Source organism: Heloderma suspectum, chromosome 2 (assembly GCF_057233095.1).
Source record: "Heloderma suspectum isolate Gila_16-S chromosome 2, 16-S_ref, whole genome shotgun sequence".
Lineage (NCBI taxonomy): Eukaryota > Metazoa > Chordata > Lepidosauria > Squamata > Helodermatidae > Heloderma > Heloderma suspectum.
The window spans coordinates 17,421,807-17,441,236 of NC_139459.1; the positions used below are offsets into that span (position 1 = coordinate 17,421,807).

Sequence of the window (19,430 nt, forward strand, 5' to 3'; positions counted from 1 at the left end):
GCCTTTCGGAAACTCATAAGTGGGACCTGAGTGCAACAGCAGCATCCTGTTCATGTTCCCCAGTAACTGGTATCAGAAGCATACTGTCTCCGATACTGGAGGTAGCATATAACCATAATGACTAGTAGCCATTGATATCTATTGATGGTTGTCGGTGCTCACTGGCATGCAAATTACATGCAGATTTGCTGCTTAATTAAAAATGTAGCAAGTTAATGATTAGCATGCTAATCCTAAAGGTGTACTCACAGTGCATCTCATTCGTGATACACACATTTTATGATGAATTCTAAAAGAGTAGTTGCACTGGTCTGTTGCAGCAAAACAAAACAAAAGAATCTTGTGGCACCCTTAAAGACTAAAGTCTATGAAAGCCAGTGTGGTGTAGCAGTTAGGGTGTCAGACTAGAACCAGGGAGTTGTTGTTGTTGTTGTTGTTCAGTCGTTCAGTCGTGTCCGACTCTTCGTGACCCCATGGACCATAGCACGCCAGGCCTTCCTGTCCTGCGCTCTCTCCCGGAGCGTGCTCAAGTTCATATTCATTGCATCGGTGATGCTATCTAGCCATCTCATCCTCTGCCGTCCCCTTCTCCTTTTGCCTTCAGTCTTTCCCAGCATCAGGGTCTTTTCCAGGGAGTTTTCTCTTCGCATTAGGTGGCCAAAATATTGGAGCTTCAGCTTCATTATCTGTCCTTCCAATGAGCAGTCAGGGTTGATTTCCTTTAGGATGGACTGATTTGAGACTAAGGTTCAAATCCTCTCTTTTCCATGAAGCTTATTGGGTGGGCTACAGCTCAATGATAGAGCACCTGTTTTGCACTCAGAAGGTCCCAGGTTCAATCCCCGGCATCTCCAGGTAGGGCTAGGAGAGGATCCTGCCTGAAACCCTGGAGAGCCACTGCAAATCAGTGTCAACAATACCGGGCTAGATGGACCAATGGACTGTCTTGGTATAATGAAGCTTCTGATGTTCCTGTGGGTGAATGTGGGTGACCATGGGACTGTGGGTCACTATCTCTTGGCCTAGTCTACCTGATAGGGTTGTTGTGAGGATAAAATTTGGACTGGGGTGGGGGGAAGAACCATGCGTGCTGCTTTGAATGTCTTGGATGTGGCATACAAGCTAAACCTGCTGAAATTTCCTCTTTTGTACAACTATTAAAGGTGCAGGGGCCCTGTCCTCTTTTGCATCTGGCCATGCTATAATGTGGGGTGGGTGAGAAAGAAATCAGTTCCTAGAGAGTAGAACTAGTATAGGAGTTCTGTTACCATCTTTTTAACTGGCCTTGCTCCTGCGCTTTTAACAACAGCCTGACAAGCAGAAATTAAACAGGATGAAACTGTTCCCGACATGGTGGTAAGGTGATGGGGGAAAACATTCGTATAGTTTCTACATGTCAGGATGTGATTGCTATCATAGGAGGGATCTGAGCTAGCGGTGACCAACCAAGAAAGAGACCTTGGGGTTGGGGTGGACAGCTCGATGAAAATGTCAATCCAGTGTGCAGCCACTGTAAAAAAAGGCAAACTCCATGTCTGACATAATTAGAAAAGGAATTGAGAAAAAAAAACTGCCAATAACCTAGTGCCTCTATACATATCTATGGTGCAACCACACTTGAAATATTGTGTATAGTTCTGGTTAGGGATGTACGAAAGTCACTTACCTTTCCGCAGATTATGTTCATGGTGTGGGGGGGGAGGCGTTCCGTCCTCTCCCCGGAATCCTCAACGGGGGGGGAGGCGATCCAGTCCACCCCCCTGGAATCCTTGAAAGCCGGCTGTGCTCCGCGGCAGCTCCGCAGAGCAGCCGGCCAGGCCCAGGCCAGGGCTGTCCACAGCCGGATTTCCGGCCGCGGAGGGCTCTGGGTAAGGAAAAAACAAACAAACGCGTACAGAAATGGTGGCGGCTATGGCCGCCGCCATTTGCGTTCCTTATTTACACAGGGAGCTAGAAATGGAATCTGGAAACCTTAATCATCCCTATGTGAATCCTGAAATCGCTAATAATAACTTTACAACCAGTCGCATTTCATGGAAAAGGGAAACTCTGTGTCTTTACCCTTTTACAACGAGGATGTTGACTGTTGAGAAGCATATGGATCGGAGCAATCTGACAGCCTAAGGCTTACTTTGGTGGACAGGAGCTGATGCAAGATGGCACCTTCTTGTACTGCAGAGGTAACCTTAGGAGCCCACACTGCACCTCTGCAGTTCCTCTCCACTGTGGAATTGCTCAAGTTTCCATGTGGGATGAGCTATCTATGGGTTCCTTCCACGTGCCAGGGATTGTTATGTTGCCTTTATGATGCTGGAAGGACCGAAGCAGCCTCTGCTTTGCAAAAGTAATGGAAATGGGGCAGGGGGTGGGATTGCTGGAACCTTAGATTGTCAAGGAACTTAGGTCAAAGGTGCTTGCCAGGGGTTTATAAGACAGACCCCTCTAATGGATTAGTTAAAAAAAAAGGGGGACCAGAGCTATTTAACCTACAAATGAACTGAAGGTGAAGAGCACGAAGGAGGAGGCAGTTAACGGTGCTTCCATGTTAGCCTCCTTCTATGGCATTGGTAGTGTTCAGAGGAAGCTGCCATCCTGCGTCATACTTACTCATTTATACCTGAAAATCCAGGCAACATGATTCAACCTGAACTCTTGCACTGCTGTGTTTTCCATTTCATTGTTTCTTTCCCCTGCACCAAGAATGTGCTGGTTTATTGTGATTATTATTTTAGAGGCCAAGGCTGGATCTACACTTACCGCCTTTTTTGTCTTCCAATGAGGTTTCACCGCCCGCCTTTCACACTACACAGTACCCGCCTCGAATTGGAACCGGAATTTCCCACTTCCCTCCTGCTTTCAATACCCTGATATCCCAGTATTTCCCCTTAATGTGCTCTGATTTTCCGCCTTCGCTACCATATCTGGTCATAGTCTCCTCCCCTGCCTGTCCATATATGGCAGTGTTTGTATCTCGCTCCTGTCCAATCACTGCTCTCGATGGCCCCATGTCTTCTTCCGGCTACTGATCTCATAGCTTCCTCAGCAGCCCCCATTTCCTCAGCAACAAGCAAAGGGCTGGATGTGCGTGCGCTTGTCTGATCTTGGAAGCTAAACAGGGTCAGCCCCGGTCAGTAGTTGGATGGGCGACTGTCTGGGAATCAGGCTTCCTGCACTGAGCAGGGGGTTATTCTATCCCTTCAAATGAGATTAGGTTTGACCCCCTCCTATCCCCCGCTCCGGATGTTTTTTTAAAAAATTAAGGCGTTATCCTTGCAGAATCAGGGCTTCTCCGCGAAGTTTTTTTTTTCTAATTCAGGCATGATCTTCAAGGCTTTGAAGTTGTGAAGCTTCACAACTTCGAAGATCATGCCTGAATTAGAAAAAAAAACATCATGGAGAAGCCCCAATTCTGCAATGATAACTACTTTGCTTCCACTGTATCTACTTTGCTTCCACTGCTGCCAGGGTTGCTGCTCTCCAAACTGGGAATGGGATGGCAGGGTCCGCACCATCTATAATGAGTCTAGAGTGGTAAGGAATTCATGCCTCTGCTTATCATGTGCGGTTGGGCTAACATTCCCAGGCATGGTCTCCTTGCAAGGCTTCCTCTTCTCTCCCAATGCTAATGTCTAGGGATGTCGGAGAAATCTGCATTGCATTCAAATGAGTTTGGATTTCTATGAATCCGATCTGCATATTCTGCAGCGAGTTGCTTTTTCTGAGTCACGGGGATTCCGCGGACCTTTATGGGGGGGGGGGGATTTGTGCTAATTTGTACTAGTGCTAATTTGTAGTGGCACTAATGCACATTAACACAAGTGGAATGAAATTTTCATCTATCCCTAAAAAAATTCCGATTCTGCCAATGAGTGGACGATGGAATGAAAGACGCCTGACAATCCACAAAACACAGACAAAACAGATTTAACAAAATCTGTACAGCCCTAGTGATCTCCAAGGACCCCCAAAGCTAGAGCTTCCTGCCTCAAGACTGGCCAGATAACGATTTATTTTTGTTAACATGTCCAGAGTTGGAGCTAGATTCTGCACAGTTGGCATAGAAAAGTTCCAGCACTAGTATAGCACTATTATACCATTGGCCAAAACATTGCTCCTTTTCTGTTGTCATCAGGAAGCAGCCTAAGTTTGCAAGTGCCCAACAGAATATCTGTCCAGACTGGGTGGACAGGCAACAAAATGGCAGATGAGGTTGAAATTAAATGGAGTTCTAGCCAACTGCTCTAAGCTGCCTAACTTCAGGGTTTTTGTTGTTGTTGTTGCTAACATTAAGCTGAGTGATTTGGTTTCAGCTTCACTTATTTGGTCTTTTCTGGATATGCAAAGCTAGTGATCAAATCCTCTTAAATAAATCTCCATTGGTGTCTCTTAGGACACGAAGCCCAGTTTCTAAGAAAGCTCATTACATCACCGCTTTCACAAAGGAGGCGCGGGCGCTTACATATTAATGCATAGCAGTGCTTCATGCTTTCAGAGCGGTGCGCGAACATCGATTCTCAACAAGGCTACCATGACAGCTGTCAGTGTTGCAAACCTTGTTTTACAGACATTTTGGAAAGTGAGGTGTCTTGCCTGAGGCTAACCTGGAAAACCATCAAAATCATTCCAGTTTGACCCACAACAACTATTGTCTAAGTAAGTTACACTGAGCACATTGCCCTGGTGCTCCTGCCTGAGTCCCTCATTCAAGCCTCCCCCCCCAGCATGATTTTATCAGTGGTTCCTGATCGTGGGTCCCCAGGCACTGTTAGACATCCCTGAGCATGACCGCTGGGGATGGTGTGAGTTGTAGTCCAAGAACATCTGGGGCCCCAAGCATGGAACCACTGTATCTAAGCCGTAACGTTTCTTCTGTATTTGATAACATATCAAAGAAGCTGGATAAAATGTAGTTGCAATTCTATATGCTGTTCCTATTTTTCCTTTGATTGCATGCATGAGATGAGCCTATAGCAAACATTTAATTTTGCAAATACAAGTGTGCAAAGCTGACTGAAAATCAACAAGGAGGAAATGGTAGAAATTGCTAGAAACCACTTGCCCAAGCCTATTGGAGTATTCATTTGGATTAATTATTATTGGAAACTTTCTCCCTATCTCTTTGCTCAGTTAAGTATGGGATTCTTGTACCCATGATTTTGTTTCATCTCCTTTTGCTTGGCACCTGCCATGACTTTTGCTACTCATTAAGTGAATTTCTCCGACAGCTGGAATGCTTACCAGCATGTCTAAAGATTCCTTTCCCCCTTGCTCAACATGAATTTTCCAAAAAGTAACCATGCCGCAGCAAAATAATGATGAGTTGATATGAGGGTAAAATAAATTAATACAGGTGAGAAAGGGAACAGGAATCTAAAAGCTGTATCCTGATAGCAGGACTACTAAACATGGTTGGTTTCATCTTGCAGCGTGCCTTTTCCTTTGTGTGTGTGTGTGTGCGTGCACGCCACCATCCTCAATTACTCAAACTCAATTATTTGCGTGTTTCAGGGAGTAAGAAAATAAAACACACTTGTAGAACCAAGAGCTGTGTTGATTGGTAACGCACAGTTAAAAATGAGAGCAACAGCATAAGACCGCAGACAACATTTCAGTTATATTCAACAGATTCTGTTGTTGTTGTTCAGAAATTTGTGTTATCAGCCATATTTCAACCCTTTGAAGTGATTGTGATGATACGTCCATTTCAATGGTGGAAGACTGAGGGTGAGAGATACCAGGTTTGAACGATCATAGAGTGGCTTGTTGCCATGGGTAACAAGCCACCCAGAACCTATGGGCTGTTGTAGGGTTCTGGGTGGCTTGTTACCAGTGGCAACAAGCCACCCTGGCCAGATTCACATGACACAACATGCTGTGCTGCCGAGGAAATTATGCTAATCCCCCCAGCGTGCAACCACCACACACAGAGGGAGAAATAAGCCACCATGGCTCATTTCCCCCTCTGTGATCATGCAAACTGTCTAAAGGCAGCGTTCCTTGATGCCCAAGTCTGCTCAGCGAGTTGATTGCTACCTGAACCTCTATCTTTAATCATTTTTATAACACATTAGTGCATAGAGACCACCTCTCCCAAGATTTCCCAAGTCGTGTGCTGTGCCTCACTGAGATTAGGAGAGGCATTTACCTACCAATCTCCTTTATTTTTCTCTGGCTTCTGGCGCTCTTTGATGTTGCTGAGAGGAGGCTGTTGACATACCATCCCAGAAGCTAGTGCATTTATTTTCTGTTTGCTCAGAGAGCAATTTAGGGTGACGGAACAGAGCAAGGTTCGATGGCAGGCTGGAGATGAGAAATATGTTCCCCCATGCATAATGCATACCCAATTACCTATCCAGAAGCTCCTTTGAAATGGACTGTTTGATAGCTGGGTTAGCTCTCCTCCTTCCTACTGAAATGCAAACAGGACTATCTGCATCTGCTAACAATGTCTTAATCAGTTGCTTCTGAAGGTGAGCACACTACTCATCATCGTCCTAAATGGCGACCTTCACCAAACTGGCGCCCTCCAGATATGCTGGACTACAACCGCTATCATCCCCAGCCATCATGGCCATTGGGAGTTGTGTGGGTGATGGGAGTTGTAGTCCATCACATCTGGAGGATGCCAGGTTGGGGGAGGCTGCTATACGCTAATAGGGAACTCATTCTCCAAGCGTGGGTCCCTGTGTAGCCAAAACAGCACCATCTAGACACACAAAGGAGGTATCAGCAGGCTTCCAAGGACCCTGAGGTTTGCAGACATATTTTATTTAAAAAGTGGGGCTCTCCCCCCACCCTGCACAAACAGTCTTACAATTACAAGATCCTTCTTCTCTTAAAGAAGGGTGCAGAACACAGGAACATAGGAAGCTGCCTTATACTGAGTGAGACCAGTGGCCCATCTAGCCCAATATTGTCAACACCGACTGGCAGCAGCCAGTAGTATAGTGGTAAATTCGGAAGTGCAGACACTCCTCATGACCGTCCCCATAGCCACACCCCCAAGGAGAGTCCAAACTTGCAGGCAGCTGCGTAGACCCATATCAACAAAACAGTTCTTGCCACTTTATCTCCACCAGGAACAGCTCTTTTGTAAAGCTCATCGGTCTTAATTGCTGATCCAAGACCCAGCCACCACAAAATACTTTGTATTGCAACAGGGAACAATGAATTGTTGGAAGAATTCATTTCCCCCAGCTACTGTGAGAAGGGCAGCTAAGCTGAGAGGGGACAGGGAAGCTGGGGCGGGCGGGGGCAGGGGGCAGGTGACATCAGGGCTAATCAAAAAGTGCCGGCACTGTGTCCCCGCGAGCCCTGGCTCCACTATGCCATTGGCAGTGGCTCGGCAGGGTTTCAGGCAGCCGTTTTTCCCGCCCTACCTGGAGCTGCTGGGGATTGAACCTGGGACCTTGTCTATGCCAAGCAGGTGCTCTACCACTGAGCTACGGCCACTCCATAGGTACAAATGACATAGCCAATAAAAAGCACAACTTTTTTTGGTATTGGTATACTTCCTTAAGGGGCCGCGGTGGCTTAGTGGTTAAGACGCTGAACTGCAGACCGGAAGGTCGGCAGGACAGCAGTTCGAGACCCGAGTGCCGCGTGACGGAGTGAGCTCTCGTCTTCAGTCCCAGCTCCTGCCAACCTAGCAGTTCGAAAGCAAGAAATTGCAAGTAGATAAGTAGGTACTGCTTCGGCGGGAAAGATAACAGCGTTCCGTGCACCTTGGTGTTCAGTCATGCCGGCCACATGACCACGGAAGCGTCTTCGGACAGCGCTGGCTCTTCGGCTTAGAAACGGGGATGAGCACCGCACCCTAGAGTCGGACACGACTGGTTGGGGACACCTTTACCTTTTTTTATACTTCCTTAATACATATTTTTTTAAAATACATATAGTCACTACTTGCACCTCAATACTGCTGATTCTAGGAACACTTCCAGGCTGTCATCTGATGGGCTGATAGCCAGGACCGGCCCAAGACATTTTGCTGCCTGATGGCACCCACTCCCATTCTGTGCACAGAAACTGACTGGACTGGTAACTGAATCTTTCTTAAATACTGACAATGGAACAGCATCCTCCACAGCACCTGAAGGCAGAAGGCTAGCTTAGGGGCCACAGGGCCACAACTCTCCCCTCCAATGCCTTGCTGCCACCTCCCAGCATCTGCTGCCTGAGGAGATTGCCTCACTCTGCCTAATGGTAGGGTCGGCCTTGCTAATAGCAAAGCCATCACCTGCAGGTGAAATCATTCCTACCAGAGTGCCCTGTCTCCTGCTACTGCATTCATTTTATCTGGATTCCGTTGCATCCACTTGATGCTGCCTCTGAAGGGCAGGAAATGTCCCTCCCCTCCAAGCCAAAGTGCATAGTACCCTTGGAAAGGCGCAAACTGGCTTTAAAGGAACATTTTATTTCAGATCAGCAGGTAGTGCAAACATAATCCACGGTGCTATGCCACCTGCTTCCCCTTCCCATGGGGCCAAAGATCCGGGCCCCCAAATGCCCAAGAACAGAGGAAGGGCCAGAGATAATATTTGCTATGAGGTAGTAGGAGGAGGGCCTTTTCTGCTGTGGCACCCCGGCTGTGGAATGAGCTCCCTAGTGAGGTTTGCTTGGCACCTACATTGTATTCTTTCCGGCGCCAGGTGAAAACCTTTTTATTTTCCCAGGCATTGTAGCATTTTAGCTCTTTAGACTTTTAGCTTTGCTGTTTTAAATCTGCATTTTAAATCCTGCACTGCTGCTAGGTTTTATTCTGGTTGCATTGTTTACTGTGGTTTTAATGTTTTATATATTTTGTATTGTTTTATTGTGTGCTCTTTGGTTTTAATTTTTGTGAACTACCCAGAGAGCTTCGGCTATTGGGTGGTATAGAAATGAAATAAATAAAGAGATAAATAAATAAATAATACAGTGCATGGGTGTCGGCAAGGTTAAGCATGGTCAGGCCCACCCCAGCAGGGACCCACTGAGAAGAGCCTCCTGGACTTCCTCCTCCTGTTTCCAAGTGCACCTTCCTTGTACTCCTGCCTCTCGCTCTGGCCCAGACCACGATGGTGGTGAGGAGGAGCCGGAGATGCGGCAGCCTGCTTGCTCACTGGCTCTCTGCTTGTCAAACAAGCAAGTGGTCACTGATGGGAAAGAGGATGAGGAGCGATAGCAGCTGGTGACTATGGCAGTGAGAGGGTAGACTCACTGAGGGAGGGGGCCCATTGAGGGTGTTTTGCTCAAGAGCCCTCCAAAACCTGGAGCCAGCACTGGCCCTGTGGGTTCATGCATCCTTTGTCCCGTTTTGTGTGTGCCTTTGCTGTGCTTACCCAGGAGGAATTACTTGTGCAGACTGGTCTTATCCATGTTGCGGGGAAGGGTGCTCGGAAGGCGTGGCTGCTTGTGGTGGTGGGCTGTTGTACATGTGAGAACAGCAGCATACACGAGACCTCTTCCAAAAACTCATCTATTTATTCTCTGGAAAAATTCTCTGGAAAAACCCAGGGCAGAAAAAAAAGGAAGGGCAAAAAAGTGCCACTTAATAGAGAATTGTCCCTGGTTGCTGGTCCATATAGCCCTGGGAAACATAAGAGCCCTGCTGGATCAGACCAAGGGTCCATCTAGTCCAGCGTTCTGTTCACACAGTGGCCAACCAGCTGTTGACCAGGAACCCACAAACAGGGCATGAGCATAATGCACCCTCCTGCCCATGTTCCCCAGCAACTGGTGTACATAGTCTCACTGCCTCAGTTCCTGGAGGTAGCATAGAGCCATCAGGACTAGTAGCCACTGATAGCCTTCTCCTCCAGGAATTTGTCCCACCCCCTTTTAAAGCCATCCAAATTGGTGGCCATCACTACATCTTGTGGTCGCGAATTCCATAGTTTAACTATGTGCTGTGTGAAGAAGTCCTTCCTTTTATCTGTCCTGAATCTCCCACCAATCAGCTTCACAGCATGACCCCGGCTTCTAGTATTGTGAGAGAGGGAGAAAAACGTCTCCCTATCCACATTCTCCACACCATGAGTAATTTTGTATGGCTCTATCATGTCTCTCCTTACTCTCCTTTTTTCCAGGCTAAACAAACCCATCTGTTGTGACCCTTCCTCAAATGGGAGATGCTCCAGCCCCTTCATCATTTTAGTTGCCCTTTTCTGGCCCCATATGCCTGAAAAGCAATTATGGGGGAGCAACAAAGGGAGAGGGCTAGGGACTGTAATCCCTGCTTGCGGGCTTCCTGGAGGCAGCTGTTTGGCCACTGCAGGTATCAAGACACGGGAGGAGATGGTCCTTTGGTCTGATCCAGAATGTTTTTTTATATCCTTAAGATGTCTGGCAAAAGCAATGTGTGTTCTTCCATGATTGATCATGCACACTGGGATCTCAAGCTGCGTGTTGTCTGATTGAGTAACTTACTCAGAGGTTCCCCAATACCAATGGGGGTGGGAATGACCATTTTCAAGGCTCTATTGTAGCGGGAGAACAGTATGGTAGCTACTCTTCCGAATTTGCTTCTAAGTAAAAATTTAATGTTTGATCTCCAAACTCAGTGGAAAGACATGCCTCATTTTTTGTTCACAGCGAAGAAATGAGCAACACAAGACAAATCCAAGGCAATTATATTTCTTTAAGTAGCATGGCAAGCTGTACATATCCTTCTCAAAGCATAAAATAAAAGAGCTGTTATGTCTGTCCAAGGCTGGGGAAAATAAATTCACATCGGTGCCATACGTTGCGGAATGGGTTGGAACTTTTGTCCGTTGCTATTGCTGCATTCTCCGTTCCTTCTCTCCGTTCATCTAGGGTCAGACGCTATTTTTCCTGGTCATTTAAAAACCGAGAAGAAGAAAAAAATTCTCTCCAAAACTGTCTGGCTGCAGGAATGTAAAAAAATGTAGGCTGCATCACTGGAAAAAGAACCCCTGCTGTTAGGTCTACAGAACAAGGGACAAAGTGAGGGATTGCAAAAATTTTTCGAGTTTCCTTGTTTGTTGTTGCATCCAGCCTATCTCTGTGGAGGAAATGGGGCCAAAAATTGGTTTGTAAATAGCCTTTCACCTGGTCCTCTGTGGTGAGTATGCATGGCCCCAGGTAACCAGGTAAAAAAATCTTCATTGTGTGTGTGTGTGGGGGGGGAGTATGTGTGAGCAGATATGGACCCTGGGCAGTTGCTGCCAGTTAGATCAGAGAGTACTGGGCTAGATAGACCAATGGATTAACTAGGATTAAGGAAACCGATCATCCCTCTAAACACCATACTGTTCTCTCAGTGGTGTTTCCCACCACTGGAAGCTCATCCCTGTTGCACCTCTGAGTTCCAGATTTATGAGGGCTTGTGGGCAAAGAATGGGCGCCCTCCTTCTCACCTCCATTGTCACCTGCAGCTATTTTTCCTCCCCCTCTTTCTGATCAGCCCTACCACTTCCTTGCTTGACAAACAGGGAGCCAGTGAGCAAGTAGGCTGGGGCATCTCCTTCTCCTCCTCCTCTCTTGTCTGGGCCAAACAACAGGCAGGTGAACAAGCAGGTTGCAATGATTAAGAGGAGGAGCAACTCCAGGGAGTTCTCATCAGTGGGCCCCTGCTGGGGTGTGGGCCCTTGGCAGGTGCCCAACCATGCCTGCCATTGACGCTGGCCCTTCCTCTGAGGATGTGTTACCCTCCAAAATGATATGTGCCGCCAAGGAGATAATACAGACTCCCAGTGGCTGGGTTAAATTAGTTTCTGCCTGACCAGTGAAAATATGTAGGTCTAAAGACATGGCTAATGCCCAATCTGGTTTCACTCAGCTGAGGGCCAAAATATGCATCAGTGCAAGGAGGGGAAGAACAATGGCTTCTACTGATACAACCAGCCGGGCAGCAGAACCTAACGGTGAGTGTAAACAAGAGGCCCTCTAGAACAATTCATACAGCAGGGGCATTGCTAGGCCTGGACCTTGGGGCTCCTGCCCTGAATCTATTTTGCAGCACCCCAGATCTATTTTTTATTTTATTTATTATTACATTTATATCCCACCTTTTTTCCTCTTGCAAGGAACCCAAGTTGGCTTACATGATCCTTCTCTGTTTTATCCTCACAACAACCCTGTGAGGAGGGTTAGGCTGAGAGTCAGTGACTGGCCCAAAGTCACCCAGTGAACATCATCACAGAGTTGAGTGTCCATTGCTGCTAACAGTAGTGTTTTTTCTCAGCCCCATTGCCATGCAGAGGGGAATTTCCAAAGTAGATTGCTGCTGGGAAGGGAAAGGCTAACCCTTCCCTCCCCACATGCTGCAATACCTCCCCCCCCTCCAATCTTCTCCAATTAAAAGTTGGCTGGGGGGATTTTTGTAATTGGCTTGGGATGATCTGAGGCTGGGTGCAAATTAACTGAAGACCTTATTTTATTAGATATGATTTGGATGAGAAATTATTGAGAAATTAATGGGCTGGCTTTGCCTCCTGTGAAATCTAAACAAATCCTTGGAATTATTTCTAAATTTGCATGAATATATTAGAGTATGCAGATTTGTATCTATGGACCTGGCCCCAAATCTTTTAAGTGCTATGAGGGAGAATAGACAACCAGGGAGCCTGGGCTTGGATAAAATGAAAAGGTTTGGAGGAAGCTATTCCTATGCTAGACTGGTGGTGCTGCTGGAGTGGCGACGGACCTTGGCTTCCTCCCTGTTAGGGATGTCAGAGAATTTCTCCACAAATCTCAGGGAGGCCAAATGCCAGCGCATTCGGCCCCCCGAAATTGGTGGAGAAACGGTCTGCCCTCCCCGGGACGGGACTCACCTTGGTCGAATGTCCCTGGCGGCAGCGGCGGCGGCGGCCCCAGCGGCGGGGCGGCGGCAGCGGCCGGTCTTCCGACTGGCTGCCGCCGCTGCCACCATTTCCAAGTAAAAGAAAACAAAAAAACAAGCAAACATGATAGGCTATGTAAAGATTTACATAGCCTATCATGGCTAGATTTTAAAAAACACCGTGATAGGCTACGTAAATGTTTACGTAGCCTATCACGGCTGACTTTGGGGGGGGGAAAGCGCATACGCAAATGGTGGCGCCCATGGGCACCGCCATTTGTGTTCCTTATTTTGGCACGTGTAGTCTACGTAAACATTTACGTAGACTACGGCGAAAATAAGGGCAACGCAAATAGCGTTGCCCTTATTTTCGCCGTAGTCTACGTAAATGTTTACGTAGACTACACGTGCCAAAATAACGAACAGAAATGGCGGCGCCCATGGGCGCCACCATTTGCATACGTGCTTTCTTTTTTTTTTAAGTCAGCCATGATAGGCTACGTAAACATTTATGTAGCCTATCACGGCTGACTGCAGGGACGCAAATGGCGGCGGCTATGGCCGCCGCCATTTGCATCCCAGCAGGAGACGACGTTTCGCGGCCGGAGGGACGGGGCGCCTCCCCCCGGCCAGAATTTCAGCAGGGAGGGATGGGGCGCCTCCCCCCCAGCCAGAATTTCGGCGAGGAGGGATGGGGCGCCTCCCCCCCAGCCAGAATTTTGGGGGGAGGGACGGAGCACCTCCCCCCCACCGCGAAGCAAGCTTCGGGATCAGGTAAGTGACTTTCATCCATCCCTAGACTTAATAGACTAGGCAGTTCTCTTGTACTTCCCAGTGCAGGAGTAGGCAACCTGGTGCCCGCCAGAAGTTTTGGACTTCAACTCCCATCAACCCCAGCCAGCATGGCCAAAGGTCAAGGATTGTGGGAGATATAGTCCAAAGGTCAAGGATTGTGGGAGTTATAGTATAGGTACCGAGTGGCCTTTCCCTGTCCTGGTGGTTTAGTGGTAGCTTAGTTGTGGAATTTTTATTTTTTTTTTAATTGTGTGGATCAAATTTGAACTACATTGGAGTTGTCATTTGATTATTTCTAAAGGAGATTTTAATAGACACAGTTGTTCTCTGAGTTGGCATTTCCACTTTGATATTACCACTGCATCGAGCTGACAGGGTGCCTCAGGAGCTGGGGCAGAGGGTTAAGTGACTCTGTGGTAAATATCAGCCACTTATTAACAAGATGTAATGGATGTCACTCTGCAAAGACCCAACTCCTGAACTTTATCTTCAGAGTAGAAAAGTCTGTTACAGAATTGTGCACTTGCATCTACCAAAGGGTTTGATCTTCTCTTTAATTATAGTCTTGCCTTTTCCTTCACTGTGATGCTATCCCAGCTTTGCATACGTAATGGCAAAGTCGATGCTGGAACATAAGAACATGAGAAGAGCCCTGCTGGATCAGACCAAGGGTCCATCTAGTCCAGCATTCTGTTCACACAGTGGCCAACCAGCTGTCAACCAGGAACCCACAAACAGGACACGAGCGCGACAGCACCCTCCCACCCATGTTCCCCAGCAACTGGCATACATAGGCTCACTGCCTCTGGTACCTGTTCAGCCCTGTAGTCTTGCCTCTCCACTGATCCTTCAAGCAGGCTCTTTGCCTTAATTTTCTGTTCCTCTCTCTCTCTCTTTTGAAAGTGGTATATATTTATACTGTTTTCTTTTTACAAACATGTTAAAATAATTGCTAATTTTTGGATGAGAGCTAATAAACAGAAGCTCAATCCAGACAAGACTGAGATGCTGTTGGTGGGTGGTTCTGCTGACTGGATGGAAGGTGTTCAACCTCTTCTGGATGGGCTTGCACTCCCCCTGAAGGAGCAGGTCCATAGCTTGGGAGTCCTCCTGGAACCATCTTTGTCACTTGAGGCTCAGGTGGCCTCAGTGGCACAGGGTGCCTTCTACCAACTTCGCTTGGTGGGCCAGCGATGCCCCTATCTGGACAGGGATAACCTGGCTTCAGTTGTCTATGCTCTGGTAACCTCCAAGTTAGATTACTGCAATGTGCTCTACGTGGGGCTGCCTTTGAAGACAGTTCGGAAGCTGCAGCTTGTGCAAAATGCAGCGGCCAGATTTATAATGGGGACCAGAAGGTCCGAACATATAAGACCAACTCTGGCCCGCTTGCACTGACTGCCTGTATGCTTCCAAGCTCAATTCAAGGTGCTGATTTTAACCTATAAAGCCTTACATGGCTTGGGACCACAGTACTGATGGCATGCCTCTCCCGAAATGAACCTACCTGTACACTATGTTTGGCATCTAAGGTCCTCCTCCGAGTGCCTCCTCCAAGGGAAGCTCGGAAGGCAGCAACAAGGGAGAGGGCCTTCTCAGTGGTGGCCCCCCTATCTGTGGAACAAGCTCCCCAATGAGGTCCGCCTGGTGCCAACATTATTATCTTTTCGGTGTCAGGTTAAGGCCTATCTCTTTTCTCAGGCATTTGGCAGCACATCATGAGTTTTAATCGGGCCTGTATGTGTCTTTAGTTATGTTTGACTGTTCACAGTTGTTTTTAGTTATAGGTTGTTCGTGTATATTGTCTGTGTGCTTTTATGTAAATGGCTTTTAAACTTTTTATATTGCATTTAATGTTTTAACTTCTGTAAATTGCCCAGAGAGCTTTGGCTATGGGGTGGTATAGAAATGTAAATAACAACAACAACAACAGTAATAATAATAGCAAGACTCCGCTAGGACTGGAGCAAGAGGTGCCTTGGTGATGGCATGGGCACTAGCCAGTGTGGCTCTTCCTGGGTTCAAACTCAAACTGTGGCAAAAATGTAGACATTTTTGCACAAAGCAGCAATTCCTGGATTGTTTAATTGTAATTAACAATTAATTAATTATAGGAATTGTAGTGGCTGAGTGAGAGTGAGCGAGCCCTGCTGCCTCCTGTGTTCTTGTTGCTTCCACTTTCAATTAATAACACAGGAACTGGGTTATTATTGTGAGGTCTGAACCCTGAACTCTGGGTTGTACGGGGGGTTAAACAACCCAAAGGTAACCAAACAAACATTTTATTTTCAGAGTTCATCCTGGGACAATAAAAAAAGCTGCATTCATTTTGAATGTGGTGATGGGTGCTTTCAAACTAGCCCTGCTATTCTTAAAACATTACATGTCCCGAGACGCTTCCTTTGTGTCTTGAAGATGTTCCATGATAACGGCTCCCAGTGTTTTCGCTGTTTCATAAATTCATTAGGAAAGCTACAGAAAGAGGCTTTTGATGAGGAAGGGAGGTGGTGGTGGGGAAGAAAGAGCACAAACCCTACTTGAAAGCTAAGTAACCCTCTGCTCTTCAAATGAAGCAGAGTAGGTAGAGACAGCTGCCTCTTGCAGTACGTACAACATTCTTTCATCTCTAAACACCACAATTTTAGCATATTTCAGATTGTGCCCAGGGAATTAACATAATAAAAAAGAAGTCCGTAAGCGGGGGGGGGGGGGGGGAACTGCCTGTGGATTCTTCTCTTTCCTTGAATGGAGGAGAATGCTTTTATACTAAAAGCTTCATATAGTCACTATATTATACTGGCAGTAACAATTTAAAAATAGTTCTCCAGCCTTTTACCTGATGTGGTAAATACCAGCATTCTGAAGAAAGTAGTCAAGCGCGTATCAGCTTTATGGGATTTATTTAATTTCTCCCAGATAAATTTATAACACTTTTATTCTTCCCTTCCTTGAATGAGTTTTGAGTGGCATATGGTCTTCTAGCCCTATTATATCTTCACAACAACCTTATGAGGTAGATCAGGCTTAGAGAGAGTGATTGTGCCTGGTTTGTTAGTTTCAACTATTTACATACTGCTGTTCATCAAAATGGATTCCAAGGCAGTTTATAATAAATGAGAAATAATTAAAAATATATCCCTATGAAAGGATACTATTCCAAAAAATATTAGGACAAACAGCAGATACAAGTAAAACAATGGTCTTTAAAATGCCTGGGTGAATAAGAAGCGTTTTGCCCGGCATTTGAAAGATAGCACAATGATGCAAAAGAGTCTCAAATGATAATATGCACTTAGTTATCTTCAGGAATGCGAAATGGTGTATCTACCATACAAACATCTACCATACAAAAATGAATACAGTTCAAAAATGTGTCATTTTAATAAATACTAATGATAGTAAACATAAGTAATTTACGTCTATTCTGCAAGTAAAATCACAATTAAAAATATCTCTTGATGGTAATGGTTAACAGTAGTACATATGCTCAGACAAGAAGGGATTGAGTTCATAAATATCACTTTTGAACAAATGATAATAATAGTGAGCAGTAGTAAGTTATCCGACAACAACTTTGGAATTTAATGCAGTTTCTGTGCTTCATCAGAAAAGTGGAACGATTGTTTTTGTGTAATCAATATGTAGCCAGACTGTATTCCTCTCAAACACCTCACCCAGTTCTGAAGAAACAAGATAGAGAGACAAAGAATAACTCTCACAAGAGTCTAAAGTAAATATTAATAATAATAAATTTACTTATACCTTAGATTGTTACCTGAGAACTTGAAAAGGAATTTTTGATACAATTGGAGTGCTTCAATGACCATTTGTCAGAAACTATGTAAACTCCAAGGAAAGAGATATTTTTAAGATAAGATAGCAAAATAACTAGGGATGTATAGATTGTGTAAAATCTGTTCCATCTGTGTTTCATGATTGTTAGGTGCCTTCTGTTCCATTGTGTGCCCTCCGGCCTTCTTGGTGGTTGCCCCAAGGCTCTGGAACTCCCTTCCCAGGGAGGCGAGAGTGGCACCTTGGTATGTTTCCACAGGCAGGCAAAAACTGTTTTTTTCCAGCAGGGCTTTGGGGATAGATAGTCCGGAGCAGTGAGAATATGATGGATTGATACTATTGTTTAAATTGTTACTGTCTTTTCAAATTTTGATATTTTATGCAATTTTAATATTATTGATGATTTAATTATATTTTTAAATTTTGTATATTTCTATTTATATGTTTGAACTGTAAACGTTTTTAATGCTGTAAGCCACCTTGAGTCCCAGTATTGGGAAAAAGGTGGATGATAATAATAATAAATTGATGGAGTTGGATTTTTTTGTTTCTGGATTTGCACAAATTTCCATTTGCACAAATACACAGTTGTGCAATTTTACATGTGCAAAAATGCGCAAATTCTCCCTCAAATGCGCATTTTCACACTTTAGCCTATGGGGTAAATGTGCATTTTTGTCTGGTTTTTTTTTTTTAATTTTGCTTATTTTTCTACAATGAAATTTCTGCAAAATTCAGGAAAGTTAGAAAACTGCTCTGCAAGTCCATGGAATTTGCCTGATGGGAAAAGCTGGTTCGGTGTGGAACCCAGGGGTAAGATTCATTAAAATCCGAACTCATTTGGTTCCATTGTGGATTTCTCCAACATCCCTAAAAATAGTGAGGCAAACATTTAGAATGCATGACTGATTGCAGTCACTTGGGGCTTGCTAAATGTTAGCATCCAGATGTTTTAATCTTACCAAATTTGCTCCTGGTCAAATCTTCCTCCTGATACAATATAACATTGGTACCAGGTGAGACTCTCATAACTGAGGCGCCACAGCCAAAAAAACCCTCTCTCTGTAGTTGACCTCCATCCCACCTCTGGTGGGGGCACCTGGAGAAAGGCATTGGTGGATTACGCAGTGAGCATCATGGCTGGACAGGGATTTGAACTGTGTTTTCTCCAGAACTAGTCTGACACTCATAAGAACACAAGAACATGGGAGATGCTCCAGCCCCTTGATAATTTTAGTTGCCCTTTTCTGCACTCTAACCCAGGGGAGCAGAACCTCAGGCCTCGGGCCAAATCCTGACTTCCCCAAGGGGCCACACCCCTTCTAAGAACATAAGAAGAGCCATGCTGGATCAGACCAAGGGTCCATCTAGTCCAGCATTCTGTTCACACAGTGGCCAACCAGCCGCTCATGGGAAACCCGCAAGTTGGATATGAGTGCAACAGCACCCTCCCACCCATGTTTCCCAGCAACTGGTGTACATAGGCAGACTACCTCTGACACATCTAGCCATCAGAACTAGTAGCCATTGATAGCCTTCTCTTCCATGAATTTGTTCAATTTCCTTTTAAAGCCATCCAAATTGGTGGCCTTCACTACATCTTGTGGAAGTGAATTCCATAGTTTAACTATGCGCTGTGTGAAGAAGTACTTCCTTTTATCTGTCATGAATCTCCCACCAATCAGCTTCATAGGGTGACCCTGCCTTCTAGTATTTTGAGACAGTGGAAAAAATCTCTCCCTATCCACATTCTCCACACCATGCATAATTTTGTTCACCTCTATCATGTCTCCCCTAACTCTCCTTTTTCCAAGCTAAACAAGCCTAGCTATTGTAACCTTCTCTCATAGGGGAGATGCTCCAGCCCCTTGATCATTTTAGTTGCCCTTTTCTGTACTTTTTCCAGCTCTACAATATCTTTTCTTAGGTGTGGTGACCAGAAGTGGATACAGTATTCTAATTGTGGTTGTACCATAGATTTGTATAGGGGCAGTATGATATTGGCAATTTATTCTCAATGCCTAATTATGCCTAACATGGACTTTGCCTTTTTTACAGC

At 45.7% G+C, this 19,430-nt stretch overlaps 1 protein-coding gene across 2 annotated transcripts in view; it reads left to right on the forward strand.

Annotated features, from left to right (window-relative positions):
* MAPK4 (mitogen-activated protein kinase 4) overlaps positions 1-19,430 on the forward strand; it is a 104,199-nt gene that overhangs the window by 5,060 nt on the left and 79,709 nt on the right. The gene's annotated exons all lie outside the window — the stretch shown is intronic.